The sequence below is a fragment of the Rhinatrema bivittatum genome, chromosome 4 (genome assembly GCF_901001135.1).
Source record: "Rhinatrema bivittatum chromosome 4, aRhiBiv1.1, whole genome shotgun sequence".
In the NCBI taxonomy this organism is placed as follows: Eukaryota; Metazoa; Chordata; class Amphibia; order Gymnophiona; family Rhinatrematidae; genus Rhinatrema; species Rhinatrema bivittatum.
The window spans coordinates 262,087,528-262,106,914 of record NC_042618.1 but is presented as its reverse complement, the minus strand read 5'-3'; the positions used below and the strand labels follow the sequence as shown (position 1 = coordinate 262,106,914).

General features: G+C 45.0%; 1 protein-coding gene across 1 annotated transcript in view; it reads right to left on the bottom strand.

Annotated features, from left to right (window-relative positions):
* TTLL12 (tubulin tyrosine ligase like 12) overlaps positions 1-19,387 on the bottom strand; it is a 335,487-nt gene that overhangs the window by 150,032 nt on the left and 166,068 nt on the right. The window lies entirely within an intron of this gene.

Below are 19,387 nucleotides of genomic sequence, written 5' to 3'. Positions count from 1 at the left end.
AACAGTTTGAAAAAACAATATTTTAATTCTGAAGCCATTATAAGTAAATAGAGCTTGCAATATATCATTTAAGAGTGGTTAACTGTGACGGTATCTTATACCAGCATTTTAACTATAATGCAGTTCAAATTTTTTAATCAGGTCTCAAACTAGTGCTATATTTTTTTCAGACTTTCTGTACATATAAAATAAAGAGTTATAGTTTATTTAGACATTTTATATACAGTCATTCCAAAAGTAGATCACAATGATTTACAAAATCATCATTAAAATTCTTGGTTGACATTCACATACTGTGTCAACATTTATATTCTGGGTCAACACAACAGCAAATGCATATTCTAGTTCATATCCATGCATTTTCTAGGTCAACACAACAGCAAATACAAATTCTAATTCTACTAACAATACACTTTATATCGTTTGGTCCTTATTGCTCGCTCCGCTAACATTGTCTCTGGTACTGACAATCGTATTTATCAGCATATTGGTATTTTACGTTAAATCATATGCATTTCTAAAGAGCCATGATTTCAACTCATGCTTGAAACTTTATTTCTGTTACCTGATGTATGACTCTGGAAGACAGTTTTATAACTTGGGGGCCCGCTATGGAAAACATTTGTCTCTAATTTGCAATTTGGTGCGTGTTCTGGATAGAAGGCACCTTTAGAAGTCCTTTGTTTTGTGATCTTAAAGGTTCTCAGTGGTGTGTATGTTGAAGTGTCGCTCCTAATAAGCATGGTTAATATTATTGATACTGAAAATTAGAGTTAATACTTTATAATTATTTTGGATTGTACAAGAAGCCAATGCAGTGCTATCAGCGAGGGGGTGATGTGGTCAAATTTCCTTGCCCCTAGTAAGAATCTAGTACTGGCATTTTGAAGTAACTGTAGTAGTTTTAGTAGTCCTGTGGGTAGGCCTAGCAATAGGGAGTTGCAGTAGTCTGAAAATATTAGAGTTTGTAAGACAGTTCAGAAGTCCTGTATTGTTAGTAAAGGTTTCAGCCCATGTTATAATTTCAGAGCTTGGTGTATCCTGTTTTGATTAATTTGCTTATATGTTTTTTCATCGTGAAGTTGTCATCGATCTATATTCCAAGCTCCCATACTTGATCTGAGGGAGTAATATTAATAACTCTTAGGTCTAGGGTTGGCAGTTTGATTATCATAGTTTCTCTCCTTAACCACACAATTTCAATGACACATCCATTTGATAAATATCGTAAGTGCCAACCCAACATGAAGAGAAGGCGGACAGAGCAAGCCTCGGGCTGCCGTATATAAAACTTAGGCACGAGCGGCAGGGAGCGTAGGCAGGGTGGGGGATTGAGGTAGCCAATGGCAATAACAGCGATTTCAAATTGCTGCGATGCTATTGGTTACCATGTAAGCAAATAGTCAGTGTCGGCGCGAGCGAAGGCAGTTGGGGTACCAGCGGCAAAGCAAGTGACAGGTGACTGCTTTTGCTCAACGGAGGATCCCAGACTGCCTTTTTCGATTTTTTATAATTTTTCAGGCGGGCAGGAATTCCTGTTCCCAAGGGGAATGAGGAGAGCCAGAGACAAGACAAGCGTCCCATTTGTCGGGGAGGCCTCAGTCAGCCTAAGGCGACCACAGCGCGCGAGGGGGCTGACTCTGGGCTCGACCGCCCCCCCCGGGGAAAGCTGTGGTAGTTTGCACTGGACCGGCGCTTTGGCCGACTGCAGAGGTCGTCTCCGGAGGCCAGCCCCTTTCCCTTCCGGTTCGGAGCCCCCCTTCGGGCCCCCCCCTCCCCATTGTAGACTCGGGTGAGAGTGGTCCCGAGCCAGATGATTTTTCTCCTCCCATTTCCCCTGCTTCCCCCCCCCCCCGTACCTCTATCTCATGCGCACAGGTTGACGAAAGTCATCCCAATCAGCTGCGCAGGGACCCGGTGCCCCTCCGAGGTTCCGGCCTCCCTCAGCTGTGCGTCCGTTTTTCCGGCTGGAGACATCTGCTTCTGGTGCTCTCGTGGCTTCGGAGCTGCTTGCCCCAACGCACAGCAGCGCGGCCGCGAGGCCATAAGAGGCACGTGCCTCAGGCATCCTCTCCGCGCATGCCGGATGCACTCAAGGTTCGGGCCGGTCGAGGGCAGAGCCGTGTTCATAGGGGGTGGCGCCATTGCCCTTTTTCTCCTGCGGGTTCCAGCGTCCCCAGGGTCCTGCTTCCCCAGAGATCCAGCGAGCAGTGCAGCGTCGTAGCAGAGCAGGAGGGAAGGGCAAGCAGCCAGCCCAGAGGCAGGGCCAGAGGGGTTAGAGAATCCCGGGCTCCATGGATGGGGGGAAGGTCCTGCCCCCAGGCCCCCTCTCCCAGCTTTGGTAGGGAGCCTGGTGCTCCCACTAGCCGCACTTATAGCTGACATCCTGGGACACCTGCTCTAAATTTAGTAATTACCTTAATGTAGCAGGGAGGGGAGGGCATCAGGGGTTGGCAACCAGCTATGGGTGATTCCCTTGGCGAGGAATTTTTCCCGGGAGGGAGTGGCCGGGGGACGAGTTCAGGAAAGGTGATAGGGTGAGTGGTTCCCAGGGCCAGGGCTTTGGCAGCGCACCACGGTGGCTCTGCTAGGGAGCGTGTGAGGGCTGGGGTGCAGGAATGTTTGCAGGCACTGATGACGGCGAGGTCCCAGGGCCGTCCAGACAGGAGGCATGTGAGAGCAAGATTTTCCAGCGCGGAGGAAAGAATCGAGGCATGAAAGGAGGGGCGATGAGGGACGGCCGGAGCAGCGGTGCATTGGGAGTCCCGGAAGCAGCGCATCGGGTGTTGGAAAAGGTATGATGGAAAAAGGGGAAGCGCGGACGGGTAGTAAACATGCTAGGAGGAAGAAGAGGTCTCGCACTAGCAGCAGTTCGAGTTAGTCTTCTTCGAGTTCGAGTGAACAAGGGTCAGGCTTGTGCACGGCGTTGGAGGAGGGTCCAAGGCATGATATGGGACATCCGGCTTTGGCAGAATTGTGGGAAAGAGGTGCCCAAGCGTTTAGTGAAGCGTATTAGAAGATGTAAATTTGTAAATATTTTTAAATTGTTAGAGGGTAAGAAGAGGCGGAAGGAAGGCTACTAAGAAAGCCAAAAAGAAGAATAAGAGGGAAGGGGTTGGACCAAAAATCTCCAAGAATACAGTCAATTGGGTTTCGTGGTTTTCTTACGCTTGGCAAGCATAGTCAAGTCATTTGATCCCACCCCAGTACAAGCGCTTTGTTGGCATATGCTGACAACATTTTAGGAGCTTTTAAGGATTACGAAGGGTTGGGCTTGGCTCAATTATGATGAAAAGTTCCGGGATAAAATGGCTGGGAAGAAATTTATGTCTTTGGGGATCGCAAGACATTCATCTGTGGTTAACACATGTGACGAATAAGGGAGCAAGCACTAGCAGAAGTGTGGGAGCGGGTGGAGGGGTTAGCGCTAGTGCAACGGGATCTGCAGTCAGAGGAAACAAGGGGTTTCCTTTCGAGGGTCCCGGAAGTTTTCGCAAGCTCGAGCAAGGTGTTAAAAACACGGGAAGTGGATCAGACATCTGCTGGAGGTTTAACAAGCTTACGTGCTTGTTTCCTGAATGCAAATTCAAGCATGCCTGTGCTACATGCGGGAGGCGTGCATTCGGCCACTAAGTGCCCTCAAGAACAGGGTGCAGTCCGTTACCAAGGGTGCTAAGTTATGAAGTATTGTACCAGAAGGCGGAGTCTCCAATTGTGCTCGAAGCTTTAGTAGAGGGTTTGAGATCTTATCCGGACTCAGCGGTAGTTCTTTGTTGACTGAGGGGTTTAGTTTTGGTTTTATTATCCCATACGAAGGCCTGGCTGGGGTGTGGAGGGAGGGCAAGGGAGGGCGAGGAATTCAAGATCCGTTGAAATTGTGAAATAAGCTACATTAAACCCATAAGTCAAACAATTACTTAACCTGCCATTATCGCAATCTTTGTACCTCTGTGCTTGTCAAAAAAATCCACTGCTGCTGCGTATGTGCTTCACTATGTCTTAGATAGGCATCCAGGAGACGTCATATTATGTCACTACCACATATCATCTTAGGTTACTAAAGGAATTAATCGAGAAGCATTTCATAATAATGCTGGTCAATCAATTCTTGATTAAGACCTGAAGGGCTGAGCTTGTGCCATTGAAAAATAAACTGTTCTTTATAAATGAGCTGTCTGGAGATGTATCCTCCATGATTGATTGTTCAATTCCTGATGAATAACGAAAAATTTTAGATCTTGCTCACCGTGGGCCATCTTAACCCAATGTTCCACTAATGGTGCATGCTTCTTATTTGTCCGTATACAACTGAAGTGTTCTCTAATGCGGATCCCTACTGAACGGATTACATGGGCATACTACTGCATATACCACTTAGGTTGATTTACATGTATAATGGTCAGTAAGTGTATTCTCCCGCATCAGGCTTGGATGTTTGAATACAGTTATACTCAGTACGTGAGTACATACTGAGCACTCACCGCATGGGTACTGTCCCCTTAAATTGCCGCAATCATCACTGGAGTCAACAAAATTGGAAAAAAAACCAAACTGTCCTTAAGGGATCTCCTTTTTTGAATAGCGAATACAGGAAATTTATTGAATAATGTGACCCCTGACGAGATATGCCAATATTTTTGCATTATCCTTTTTAATACTGGAAGTATACTTGGAAAAAGGAATAGAACATACTGGTCGACTCAATTAGTTTTATTACCTGTGAGGAGATTCTCGTGGTTAGCATATAATGCCCTTTTGTAAACTCCTATATATGGTTTTATTAGAATAACCTTGTTTCAGGAATCTTGATGATAATTCTTGGGCATGTTTATGTACATCAGTGCAGGAATAAATGTAAAATGTAAAAATCTGTCCAAAACAAATGTGCCTTAATGGTATTGATAATAGAAACTATCACAATCACATTGAGTCCATCACAAGAACAATTACAAGAACAAATTAGCCATCTTGAAAAATCTTTTGGTAGGGAGGAATTTGATAGAAAACTGAACAGTGTTAAGACACAAGTACATGAATTTAAGAAAATGATGGTCAACAAATTTCAGAGGGATCAAGGTGATTATACTAAGGTAACACCTTGGTTATATAAAGATAGGAAAAAAAAAAGAAAATAAATTTTCATCCTCCTCTGAAGAGTCATCAGAGGAAGAGGTGAGTGATAAACAGTTACGAAGAGAAGGAATGTCACTTTTGCTCCATCTACAAAGTTCAGACTGGCTGATGTACTGCGTGACAAATTACAGACTGAAATTCAATTAGGGAGAGTGGTAGGGCAGTTTGCCGTTCGGCCTTTTAATAGGATGCACTTATCGCCATTAGCAATGGGTATATGATGGGTTAACAAGGAACATCACATTCCTGGAGCTTTTCCCGATGATAGTGGCTTTGACCATTTGGGGTATGGAGTTGGCCAATAAGAAAGTAATGTGGTGGTGCGATAACTTAGGGGTGGTTCAAGTACTTAACAAACAGGCTGCAAAGTGCTCTAGGGTGTCAGCCTTGCTGAGGGAGATGGTTATTTTATGCTTGAGATGGAATGTAACCATACGAGCAAGACTTGTGCCGGGGAACTTGAACCTGATTGCGGATGCTTTCTCTCGTTTCAAGTGGGACGTCTGCAGGGCAGAGGCACTGCACGCGAGTTCGTAGGGAGAGAATTTCCCAGAGCATCTTTGGCAACTTGGCACGATGAAACGTGGAACTTGATCCGCCAATCACTGGCACCAGCGACATGGAGATCTTACATGGCGGGCAGAGGAGCGGTGTCTCGTTTTTTGATATCTTTGGGATGGAATGGGGGGGGGGGGGGGGGGGGGTGCGTGAAGGCGATGTGGTCCAATTTATTTTGTGGGCCAAAGGGGCAGGTTATTCACTAACATCGGTCCGGTGTCAATTGGCGGGATTCGCGGTTTTTTTCAGAAACTGGGGGGTTGGGGAAATCCAACTAGCAGTTTTTTAGTGAGAAAGATAAACATAGGCCGATACGATATACTGACTTGTTAAGAATAGTTTGTCGGTCGGGATATGAGATATTGTTGTTCAGACTAGCATTTTCTTTGGCATTTTTCGGAGCCTTAAGGATCAGCAAACTGGTTGCCAGATCTAAGGCGTGCAGAGATGGATCTGGCTTGCTGGCTCAGGATGTGCGGGTTTATGAGCATCGAGTGACAATGCGCATTAGGAAATCCAAGACAGACCAAAAAGGAAAAGGAGCTTGGATTTCCTTGATACGAGCCCATAATGATCTTGTTTGTCCAGTAAGGAATGCTCAAGCTTTTGTAAGGGTAAGGCCCAAAATTTGGGGGCACTTATTGGTACACCAGGATGGTTTACCGATAACCATTTACCTATTTTCTCATGTGTTGCAATGCGCGGTGGAAATTTTAGGGTGGGACGTGGGGAAGTACTCACCGCATTCATTTAGGATTGGAGCGGCGACAACAGCGGCAGAGTTGGGGTGGTCGGCGCACTGGATTCAGGCGCTAGGCCGTTGGAAGTCTGAGGCATTTCGGACCTATGTGCGGAAGTAGTTTGTTGGGAGAGATGGGAGCGAGGGGATTCTGTGTATTTTGGTTAATGCAATTCTTTGTCTTGCAGACACGGAAGGGGTGGTGCCTAATCGAGAATGTGCCTGGGTCGTGGGTCATTCTTTTGTCCATCGTGCACAGCGGAGAACTGTGAAGAGGTCTTACGGCAAAATTTTGAATTTAAACACCTGCCAGTGGATTGTGCGTTGGTTCGGCAAAGGGGGAATGCGATGGGGAGAGTTGCTTGCTTGTCTCCGGGGCAAAATACAAATATGGGGTGGTTCCAAAGTTGCTTATTATTTATTTGGGAGGAAATGACATAAATAAGCTGACCTGCAGGGAAACTAGTGGCAATTATGCGCAAAGATTTGGCAACTATTATAAATAGCATGCCGGGTACGAAAGTGGGTTGGTCCGATGTTATACTTTCGGATTAAACATCATGATGAAACCCTTATGGCGTAACGGTGTAAGAAACTGAATTGCCAATAAGGCAATGGTTAGTTCAACAGGGTGGTTTTTCGGTAAGACACAATTGGTCTTGGGAGATATTGGGGGCTTATTGCTGTGACGGGGTTCATCTTTTGGACATTGGCATGGATTATTTTAATAATATGCCCTGGAGGAAGGATTCAAGCACAAATGAAATAGTAGCTGGCCGCAGTGGGGGAAACAAAGACAAACAGGTTTACCTTTGTTTGTGGCTGAAAACCAAGCCCATAAGTTGTAATGTATTGTTTGATTTGTGAAGGACAATGGAGGGGGGGGAAAAATGCTCGTGTAGCTTGTGGCTGGCTGGACGAGAAGACCTAAAGAGCAAGGGGGGGGGCTGATGCTCAGCCGCAGCTTACCCTCACTGGTGCCGTGGGCGGGGTAACGTGGAAGGGTGGTTAAAGTAGGCTTACCATTGGGACAAGTGTGTAAGCGAAGAGGGTCATGAGGAATGAAAAGGTGTGGGGGGGGGATTAACTTTTGGTGTTATGTATAAGTTGCAGACCTCGTGTCGTGTTTTTATAAACTGCGGCCTTACTTTTTAATGCCATATTGTTGTTCAGTTGTTTTTTGTACATGAGCGAGAGGGAAGTGGGAGGGTACCAATAGGAGGGGATGCTGGTCTCGAGTCCTATGTTATTGTATTTGGGTCTTTTCCTTCATCGGGGCCAAATTCTGCAAACTGTTTATGTTGAATTTTTCACTATGAATAAACATTTAAAACCACACAACAGTCAATTAAAACAAACCATCATCTCCCTTTAATATAAAATCGTATGTGTCAAAATAAATTTCATCTCTTCACTAAAGACATTTTTCAAGAAAAATTTGTCAGTTTGCATGTGCTTCTCCTGGATCCGCCATGTTTGATTCTAGGAATGTATTCAGCTAATGAATAGAATGACAACAACACATCAACAGTCCTTCACAATCAAATATTTAACCATCTACTGTGGCCATTAATAGGCACTCCCCAGTATCACAAAACAACCTCTTTGCCTATGCTTAATCATCAGTCAAATGTCAATATTTTTTCATTTTTTATATGCAAGTAAACTTATTCACACTGCATGACAGAACTCCCTGACACAGGTCGTTTCAAATATCTGCGTCGGGGGATGTTATCATATACCAGCATTTCTTTGTCAATTGTTTAATACCAAATAGTTGCTAGAACGAGAGTAAAAACATACATACATATGGGATATATTACTTTGTGAAAAAGGGAAATATCATGCCCTCATTTTTACATTTTTTCCAAAACGGCACAGGTAATATTCACTTAAGTTGTTTTCAAAAGGCAATGACTAGCAGAAAACAGAAAACTCTTCTTTAGCATTACCTTCTTTCGCCATTACTTTTCTTGACAACAAGTCAGGACCGGAAGGGACAACCTAAAATTCCGGGTACTGATATTTATTCCAACCAAGTGAAATATATTCAGAGTCACCAATTACCATTCTATTTCAAGGTTTACCTCTCAGAGTGACCGTACTGAGGAGTACATTACAATTACCCTTTCTGGGAGACTCAGTCACATGTTCGAAAATTCCCCATTTGAAATCTACAAATTGATGATTGTGTTCTAAACATTGAGATACAACTGGGGTTTGAACTTTGCCAGTATTAACGCATTTATGTTCTGTCAATCGCATCTTGATACCATGTGTCGTGCGTTCTATGTACACTGTATTGCACGGACACTGTAAAAAATACAGTGTCATACGGCAATTAGTGTTTCCAAACAGTTTAATGATTTTCCCAGAACTATGATCAGTCCTCTGCGCTCTGTAATGGTTTGTGTGAAAAAATTGCAATTTCCATTCTGTATGCCCAATTATTGGTGATGCCTGCGACTGTATCTTCGGAAGTAAGGATAAATGTACAAGCAGGTCCTTAATATTCCTACCTCTCTTATTTGCTTCTATGGAGGATCCCTTAATACCTTATTTAGTGATAATACTTGTCAGTGTTGAAAAATGATGGATCATATGATTTTCGCCAGATGAGAATACTACCACACGCATACCACTGATGAAGCAGCCGGTTTTTCATTGTCCAACAGTAACCACATATGCTCTGTATGTACTGCTCTTTATATGTTTTGTTTTAATTATATGAACTGATATCTGCTTTCCAAAACTCATGCACTCAATCCTCCTTCTTTGAGAACATAACATCATGCCATACTGGGTCAGACCAAGGGTCCATCAAGCCCAGCATCCTGTCACCAACAGTGGCCAATCCAGGCCATAAGAACCTGGCAAATACCCAAAAACTAAGGTCTATTCCATGTTTACTGTTACTAGTAATAGCAGTGGCTATTTTCTAACTCAACTTAATTAATAGGAGGTTAATGGACTTCTCCTCCAAGAACTTATCCAATCCTTTTTTAAACACAGCTACACTAATTGCACTAACCACATCCTCTGGCAACAAATTCCAGAGTTTAATTGTGCGTTGGGTGAAAAAGAAAAGAACTTTCACCGATAGTTTTAAATGTGCCACATGCTAACTTCATGGAGTACCCCCCTAGTCTATTATCTGAAAGAGTAAATAACCGATTCACATTTACCAGATCTAGACCTCTCATGATTTTAAACATCTCTATCATATCCCCTCTCTTCTCCAAGCTGAAAAGTCCTAACCTCTTTAGTCTTTCCTCACAGGGGAGCTGTTCCATTCCTTTTATCATTTTGGTTGTCCTTCTCTGTACCTTCTCCATCGCAACTATATCTTTTTTGAGATGCGGTGACCAGAATTGTAAACAGTATTCAAGATGCGGTCTGACCATGGAGCGATAGAGGCATTATTACATTTTCCATTTTATTCACCATTCCCTTTCTAATAATTCCCAACATTCTGTTTGCTTTTTTGACTGCCACAGCACACTGAACCGATGATTTCAATGTGTTATCCACTATGACTCCTAGATCTCTTTCTTGGGTGGTAGCTCCTCATATGGAACCTAACATTATGTAACTATAGCATGGGTTATTTTTCCCTATATGCATCACCTTGCACTTATCCACATTAAAACTTCATCTGCCATTTCGATGCCCAATTTTCCAGTCTCACAAGGTCCTCCTGCAATTTATCACAATCTGCTTGTGATTTAACTACTTTGAATAATTTTGTATCATCTGCAAATTTGATTACCTCACTTGTCGTATTTCTTTCCAGATCATTTATAAATATATTGAAAAGTAAGGGTCCCAATACAGATCCCTGAGGCACTCCACTGCCCCACTCCCTGCCACTGAGAAAATTGTCCCTTTTTAATCCTACTCTCTGTTTCCTGTCTTTTAGCCAGTTTGCAATCCACGAAGGACATCACCAACCTCTCCCATGACTTCTACATTTCCTAGAAGCCTCTCATGAGGAACTTTGTCAAACGCCTTCTGAAAATCCAAGTATACTACATTACCGGTTCACCTTTATCCACGTGTTATTAACTCCTTCAAAAAAGTGAAGCAGATTTTTGAGGCAAGACTTGCCCTGGGTAAAGCCATGCTGACTTTGTCCCATTAAACCATGTCTTTCTATATGTTCTGTGATTTTGATATTTAGAAACATTTTCACTATTTTTCCTGGCATTGAAGTCAGGCTAACTGGTTTGTAGTTTTCTCGAATCGACCCGGAGCCCTTTGTAAATATTGGGTTACATTAGCCACCCTCCAGTCTTCAGGTACAATAGATGATTTTAATGATAGGTTACAAATTTTTACTAATAGGTCTTAAATTTAAATTTTGAGTTCCTTCAGAACCCTGGGGTGTATACTATCAGGTCCAGGTGATTTACTACTCTTCAGTTTGTCAATTAGGCCTACCACATCTTCTAGGTTCACCGTGATTTGGTTCAGTCCCATCTGAATCATTACCCCATGAAAACCTTCTCTGATGCGGGTATCTCCCCAACATCCTCTTCAGTAAACACTGAAGCAAAGAAATCATTTAATCTTTCCGCAATGGTATTATCTTCTCTAAGTGCCCCGTTAACCCCTCGATCATGTAACGGTCCAACTGACCCAGAAAGCACAAAGGAAGGCGATCTATAATAGCCGTCAGGATAAGATAAAGAATAGATGCCTGTAGTCTAAAATCAATCCTAGGATTGATTTTACGGTCCAACTGACTCCCTCACAGGCTTTCTGCTTCAGATACATTTTTAAACGTTTTTACTGTGAGATTTTGCCTTCATTGTACCTTGATTGAGTTGAGGGACAGGCCCTTCTGGAGTCCATTCTGTAGGAAGTCTAAGATTATTGGGGACTTTAGAGGAGTGTGGTTCGATGTTGTGATCTTCGCACCAGGCCTCAAAAACTCTCCAGATTCTTATATATGTTAGCGATGTGGAGAACTTGCGTGCTCGGAGGGTATCTATTACTGCCCCCGAGTATCCCCTCTTCCTCAGTCGGGCCCTCTCAATGGCCAGACCATAAGAGAGAATTGAGCTGGATCCTCGTGAAGGATGGGGGCCTTGTTTGTAGTAGGTCCCTGTGTGGGGGCAGGGGCAGTTTGCCAGTAGTAGTAGCAGTTTGCCAGTAGTCTTCTCATGTCTGCGTGCCAGGGTCTTCTTGGCCAGTCCGGGGCCACCAGAAGAACTAGACCTCTGTGTCGCTGAGTCTTGTGAATGATTGCGCCCAGCAGGGGCCATGGGGGAAAGGCGTATAGGAGGGTCCCCGGTGGCCAGGTCTGTACCAGGGCGTCGATCCCTTGAGACTGCGGATCTCGCCTGTGAGTGAAGTATCTGGTACTTGGGCGTTGGATCTGTTTGCCAGAAGATCCATGACTAGTGTCCCCCCACCGATCCACTATCATCTTGAAGGCTGTGATTGACAGCTTCCATTCTCCCGGGGGTTTAGGCTTTCTCTGCTGAGGAAGTCTGCTGTGGTTGTTGTCCTTCCCGGCGATGTGGACGGCGGAGATGTCCTGGAGATTTGCTTCCGCCCAGGTCATCAGGGGGGCTATTTCTAAGGATACCTGTGGCTTCTGGTTCCGCCCTGTCTGTTGATGTAGGCCACCGTGGTGGCGTTGTCCGACATCACTCTGACTGCTTTGTTTCGAATCTGTGGCAAGCCGCAGGCAGGCTAGCCGGACTGCCCGTGCTTCTAATCGGTTGATGTTCCACCCCGACTCGACTTCGTTCCACCGCCCTTGGGCGGTTAGCTCTTCGCAGTGTGCTCCCCATCCGCGTAGGCTGGCATCTGTGGTGAGCAGGGTCCAGGTCGCGAGGATATTCTTGATTCCCCGGCTCATGTGGTTGGACTGCAGCCACCATCTTAGCTGGATCCGAACTCTGGTCGGTAAGAGGAAGATGCACGGTGTAGTTCTGGGGTCGTGGACTCCACCGTGATAGGAGAGAGCGCTGCAAGGGTCTCATGTGGGCTCGCGCCCATGGTACCACTTCCAGTGTGGATGCCATTAGACCGAGGACTTGTAGGTATCCCATGCTGTGGGCCGGGTGGCGCTCAACAGGTCTGGAGTCGGTCCCCGGCAGCTTTGATCTCCTTGTGGGGGTCAGACTAACCTTGTCCTCCTTGGTGTCGAATCGGACTCCTAGGTATTCCAGCGACTGCGATGGCTGTAGGGAGCCTCTTGTTTGTATTGACCACCCATCCTAGGCTTTCCAGTAGAGTTATGACTCTGTTGGTTGCTCGGTGGCTCTCCTCCGGTGATTCTGCTCTGATCAGCCAGTCGTCCAGGTAAGGATGAACAGGATTCCCTCCTTCCTGAGTGTCGCCACTACCACTACTATTACCTTGGTGAAGGTCCGCGGTGCAGTGGCTAACCCGAAGGGTAGTGGCCCGGAATTGATAGTGGTGATTCAGGACCTTGAAGCGTAGGTAGCGCTGGTGTTCCCTGATGGATTGGGATGTGCAAGTAGGCTTCCGACAGATATTCTCCTGGTTGTATTGCACGTATGACTGACCGCAGGGTTTCCATTCGAAAGTCTTGGGACCCTTAGGTGTCGATTGACTGACTTGAGGTCCAGGATGGGTCTGAACGTACCTTCTTTCTTGGGTACGATGAAGTTAATGGAGTAATGCCCGGAATTTAATTCCCGTGCTGGTACCGGGGTTATGGCCTCTAGGGTCAGGAGTCTGGACAGGGTAAGCTTCCACTGCCGCCTTCTTGATGGGGTCGTGGCAGGGAGAGTCCACGAACTTGTCCGGATGAAATCCAGGTAGTACCCTTCTCTGATGATGGCTAGGATCCACTTGTCCGACGTTATCTCGACCCATAGCTGCGGTAGAATAGGGATAGTCTGCCCCCTATGGCTTCTTCCCTTGGAGTGGGTCGGCTGAATCTCATTGTGGGTGTGGCTGAGGCCTGGGCCCAAGCTGGTTCCTCCCTCTTGCTGTGTTTGTTTCCGAAAGGACTGGTTCCTGCCCGTAGGTGCGGGGCACTTGGAATTGTTCCTGTAAGGGTTGAACGCTGAGAACTTCTGCCTCTGGAAGGCCTGGTGAAGGAACGGCTGGTTTCTCTTCGTCCTGTCCTCTGGTAGGGCTAGGAACTGGAGAGTCGCCCCATTTGTTAGCCAGCTTCTCGGGTTCGCTGCCGAACAGGAGAGATCCCCTGAAGGGCAATCTTGTGAGGCGTGTCTTGGAGGAGGCGTCGGCCGACCAATTTCGCAGCCAGAGTTGTCTCCTGGCTGCCACTATGGATGACACTCCTCTGGCTGCCGTGCGTACTAGGGTCGGAGGCGCGTCAGTGAGGAACGAAAGTGCCGTTCCATGTCTTCCCCCGGGGTGTTGCTCCTGGCTTGGGATAAACAGGAGCGTGTCACCACGGTACAAGCAGGACGCAATTTGTAGGGACATGACTGCTACCATCAAAGGCCTGTTTCAGTATGGCTTCCAGGCGTCTGTCGTGTGCAATCCTTGAGGGCCGCTCCTCCTTCCACTGGGTATGGTGGTGCGCTTAGTGACCGCGCAAACCATGGCGTCCACCTTGGGGCATGCCAAAAGCTCCTTGGTTGCTGGGTCCAGGGGGTACATGGCCGATAAGGCTCGACCCCCTTTTAATGAGGATTCCGGCGTATTCCCACTCCAGGTCAATTAGCTGTTGTGCCGCCTGTAAGAGGGGAAAATGGTGGGACGTCTGTCGAAGGCCCTCCAGCAGGGCGTTCATTCTAGGGGTTCGCCCGGGATGGCGAGCTCCGACAAGCATTGATATACCAGGTCCGGAAGCTCATCCTTTGAGAAGAAGCGTCTCATGGTTCGATGCGGCTCTGTCCCTGAGGAGAGTTCTCCCTCGGAAAAATCAGTGTCCCCGTAGGTGGGGCTTCTGGGTGGTGGGAGCCTGTGCCTAGGCCTCGAAGGTCCTGGGGCATGAGGGTCTTCCGGAGCATATGGGTAGCCGGCCCAGGGTTCAGTCTGCATCTTGACAAGGCATGAATCCCTTAAATAACTCCACCCAGGAGATCGATGCCAGGTCCAAGTGAGGGCGCCGGTTTCCCTGGGGTTCCCCATCTGAGGGATGGATCAACTAGGGCCAGCTAGCTCCGGGGTGCCTCCCGAGGAGCTAGCACTGGGACCCAGGTGGGGCTGGCCCTGGCCTGGGTCTCCCAGGGCCTCCTCACAGTGTCGCATAGGGCGTCCGCTTCCTCGCTCGGTTGCAGCTCTGAGGTGGCATGCAGGGCAGAGGCCGTTGGCTTTTATGCCTATTATTGGAGGTGCCGCTTCTGTGGACGCGTAAGCTCTTATGCGATCCATTGCGTCTGGTATATGCGCGCCGGTTTTTGCTCTGCGCCGTAGGTATGCGCCTTGCAGTGTGCGCCTAAGGAGGTGCGCCCAAAAATTATGTGCGCTTATAATGCGCGCCCAACTATCGGCGCCTATTCAAAAATCGGCGCCTATAATGCGCGCCCAAAATCGGCGCCTACAATACGCGCCCAAAAATCGGCGCCTAAAATACGCGCCCAATTACTGGGTGCCTAGCTTAAAATATGCGCTTAGCTTAATTTGTGCGCTCAATCGGGCGGCGAAGAAAGACAAGATGGCGACGGCGAGCGTGTGGGCAATATGGCGACCTCCTTAGAGGGTCTCCACGTGGGTAGACCCTACTTCTCCTCGATCTTCGGAGACCGTCTAAAGGGAAAATGTACGCCTTACCTTGTCTTCGGCGCTTCCCGGTTTCGACCCGGGCAGTCTCCGGCTGCGGGGGGAGAGGGTGATTACCTTCACCGCCGCGCTCGAGGGGATGCACCCGCTGCCTCTCAGCCGCGCCCGAGCTCCTCTTGCTCGGGGGGCTAAGTCCTCGCCGCGATTCGGCTCCGGACCAAGGCTGCCTCTGTACCGCGCCCGAGCCCTTCTCACTCGGGGGCTAGGTCCCCTGCCGCGATTCGGCCACCGGACCAAGGCTCTCACCTCCGAGGGACCACGGAAATCACCTCGGGAAACTCAACTGGGGGAGGGACCCGAGGGTATCACCGCAGGAGTGCGGGGCTCGTCTTCAGGATGTTTTGTTCTTTAATTTGTTCTTTAATTTTGTTGTAACGCCCGGTGAGCGTGAAGATAGCTCCTAACTGCTTTGGATCGGAAAAATACTGAGAATCTGCACTTCCTGCAGGGGTATATGTACTAGGTGCTGACGTCAGATTGAAATCTGATCAGTCTCCAACTGCTAGCACGAGTACACTATACCCCATTGGTCCTGAGTCCATCTGCTACACGCTAGGAAATTGCAATTTTTTGTGCACAAACCATTACAGGGGCTCAGTGGACTGATCCGAGTTCTGGGAAAATCATTAAATGGTTTGGAAGCACTAATTGCCTTATGACTAAGTTTTGTTTTTTTTTTCCCCCCCCCCAGTGTCCATGGAATGCACGACATGCAGTATGAAGACGCGATTGACAGAACAAAAGTTGCGTTAATACTGGCAAAGTTCAAGCCCCAGTTGTATCTCATTGTTTAGAACACAATCATCATTTTGTAAATTTCAAATGGGGAATTTTAGAACATGTGACTGAGTCTCCCAGAAAGGACAATCGTACTGTATTCCTCAAGTAGAGAGAACCATTTTGGATTTTCTATTTAAATACTGTCACACTCCATGAGGGTTAAACTTCAAAATAGAATGGTATTCAGTGATCTGAATATCTTTCAACCTGGTTGGTATAAATATCAGTACCAGAATTTTGGGTTGTCATTTCCGGTCTGGTTTTGGCATCAAGAAAGAAGTAATGGCAAAAGAGGTTAACAATAAAAGTTCTGTTTTCTGCTGCCTTTGAAACAACTTTAATAAGTGAATATTACCCATGCCGTTTTGGAAAAATGTACAAAATGAGAGGCATGTTGGTTCCCTTTTCACAAAGTATATATCATTTACACATATATATATTTTAGTCTCATTTTAGCAACCATTTGATATTTAAAGCAACTGACAAGCAGAAGCGCTCATAATATGACATCTCCCTGACGCAGATATTCGAAACATGGATCCGTGTCGGGGAGTTCTGTCGTGTGCAGTGCTAAGTTAAGCTTTATTTGCAGATATATAAAGAAAGGAAAAATATTGACATTTGGCTGATGATTAAGCATAAGGCAAAGAACGTGTTTGATATCGGGAGTGCCTATTATGATGGCCACAGTAGATGATGAAATATTTGATTGTGAAGGATTGTTGGTGGAAACGCTGTGAAACATTATCCTAATTTTTTTGTACTTTTAATATATCGTGCAGAAAAACAACCAATCATCTCACATCATCGTGTTACAATTGACCAATCACTATCAAAGAATGGACTAAAACAAATAATTCAGTGTATTATGATATTGAAACCACCAATCCAAAAAAAAAAAAAAAAAGGTTAAGTTAAAACCACCAATCCAAAGGAAATGAAAAAGAACACAGACTAATCATCATTCCTGGATTTATAATACGGTAGTCCATTCAATATCATTATTCAGCCCCACTGGAGGATCATTAAGATTGAAGCAACGCTGCTCCTTGAAATTTAGAACAGATTGAATGTCTCCCCCCCCTCTTGGCAAAGTGACAACTCAATAATAGGCAATGAGAGATCCTCAAAAGCATGTTGAAAAGTCAAATAATGCTTAACCATGGTATTTTTTTTTTTTTTGAGTATTGAGTCTACTTCAATGTTCTCATAATCTTGTCCTTATAGTTTTTTTAGTTCGTCCCACATAAAGTATGGGCATGGACACTGTATTATGTACACAACATTGCTTGAATTACAGTCCTCTAGGTGGGACACTTTTGATGACTCAAGTGAAGATATGTCAAAAGTAGGTCAGACGATTCAGACACTGGACATTATAAAACTTCACTCCACAATTCAGGTTCTTTTTTAGGGATAAGCAGAAGATGCAGATGATCTCAGCAGACCTATCAACAATAACCACGCAGAAATCCAGTTACTCACGCGTTCCCGATACGGAAAGGTCCACAAACCAGGTCCAATACTCATTTATTTATATTTATTTATTTATTTTTAATTTTTATATACCGAAGTTCTTGTAGGGACTACAATCACTCCGGTTTACATACAACGAAGAACTGCTCAACAAAGAGCGGAGCTTTACATGGAACCGTATAACATATGGAACAGTATAACTGGTTGACAATTTAACATAGTGCTAAATAAAGTAATAATATTTTAACTGGTAATAAATAAAGAAATATAATATTTTATATAAGAAGTATAACTATTTAACGTAGCAATAAATATAAATATAAGCAGTGCCTAATATATATATGAAATAAAGTGAATTTTTGAAGATCTGCAGTAATTACTCATGAAGATAATACTCATTATTATCTTCATGAAGTAATTACTTCAATATTATCTTCATTATTAATTACTTCATTATTATCTTCATGAAGTAATTACGTCATGAAGTAATTACTCATGAAGATAATTACTCATGAAGTAATACTCATGAAGATCTGCAGTAATTACTCTCTGAAATATTTCTTTAACTCCTTCACAAGGAGCGGTACTAAATTTAGGCCTGTCTTTTGTGTCTATGAATTTACACAGTCCTTTTGAATGTCATATTTCAATACATCAATTCAGCAGAAAATTACAAATGAAACTGTACTGTTCGTCATATAACTTGGTTGAAGATACTTTATCTATTGTCTATAAGAAGTCAAAATAGGTTCCACCAGGACCATTATATCCCTATATTACTACCTTTAGGGATATTGTTTTAAAAGATATTCAAACTATTAAACAGCAACAATACAAAACATTTTAATTTACACACTGATTTTTTGGATGTTTTCAGATCTTTATCATTGGATGATAGAATCATAATTAAGATGTAATAAAACCTTAATAGGTGTTAGACTTAATAAACTGTCTTCAACAAGAAGTAGAGAATAATTCGATGATCCAAAATAGCTATGTCCCCATAGCTACTTATATATACACTGTGAGCCATATTTCAAGGATTGAATAAATTATTTTAGATCTTCGAATTATTCTCTACTTGTTGAAGACAATTTATTAAGTCTAATGAGAAATTGCTACTTACCTGATAATTTCCTTTTCTCTGATGAAGACAGGTTAATCCACATCAGTGGATTATGCACCTCTACCAGCAGATGTCCCAGTATATATACCCCTGCTTTGACATCAGCCTGCCAGTAATCTCTGCAAAAGCCAACTGTGGCCAAACCAACAATAATTGATTATAACCATTAACAGATAACCACTCAAGCACTCAGTAACAGGAAACACTGAGCTCAGACAAAGTGTAACATCACTAATCTAGGGACTGAAATGACACTTACCAGTTATCCCTGGAATGCAGCCTCTCAAGACCACTATATAATCATCAACCGGCAGGGCGGGAAAGTGGATTAACTCTTCACTAGAGAAAAGGAAATTATCAGCTAAGTAGTAATTTCTTATTTCTCAGCATTCAGACAGGTTAATCCATACCTAAGATATGTACCCAAGCTACTCCCGGAAAGGGTGGAAGGCTGCCCACAGTCCAAACACGCAAAGGCTGCGTCCTTTCACCTGCACAACCAAACAGTAATATTTGGAAAAAGTGTGTAAGGGAGACAACAATCAAAGCTCCGCCCATGACACTAGTGGAATGAGCCCTAACCTTAGGTAACGGCTCCTCGGTATTCACATATGAGACCGTGATAGCTTCCTTAATCCAATGGGCTATTGTAGCCTGCAATATCGGCTTACCCTGTTTACTCCCAACATGGAGCATGAACAGCTGGTCAGTCTTCCTACGAGTACTAGAAACCTCCAAATCTCTCAAGAGATGTTGCTTGACATCCAAAGTCCACAACAGATGATATTCTGTTGTGGACCGGCGGCTTTCAGAGCAGCAGCAGCAGACAAGGCCTGCGC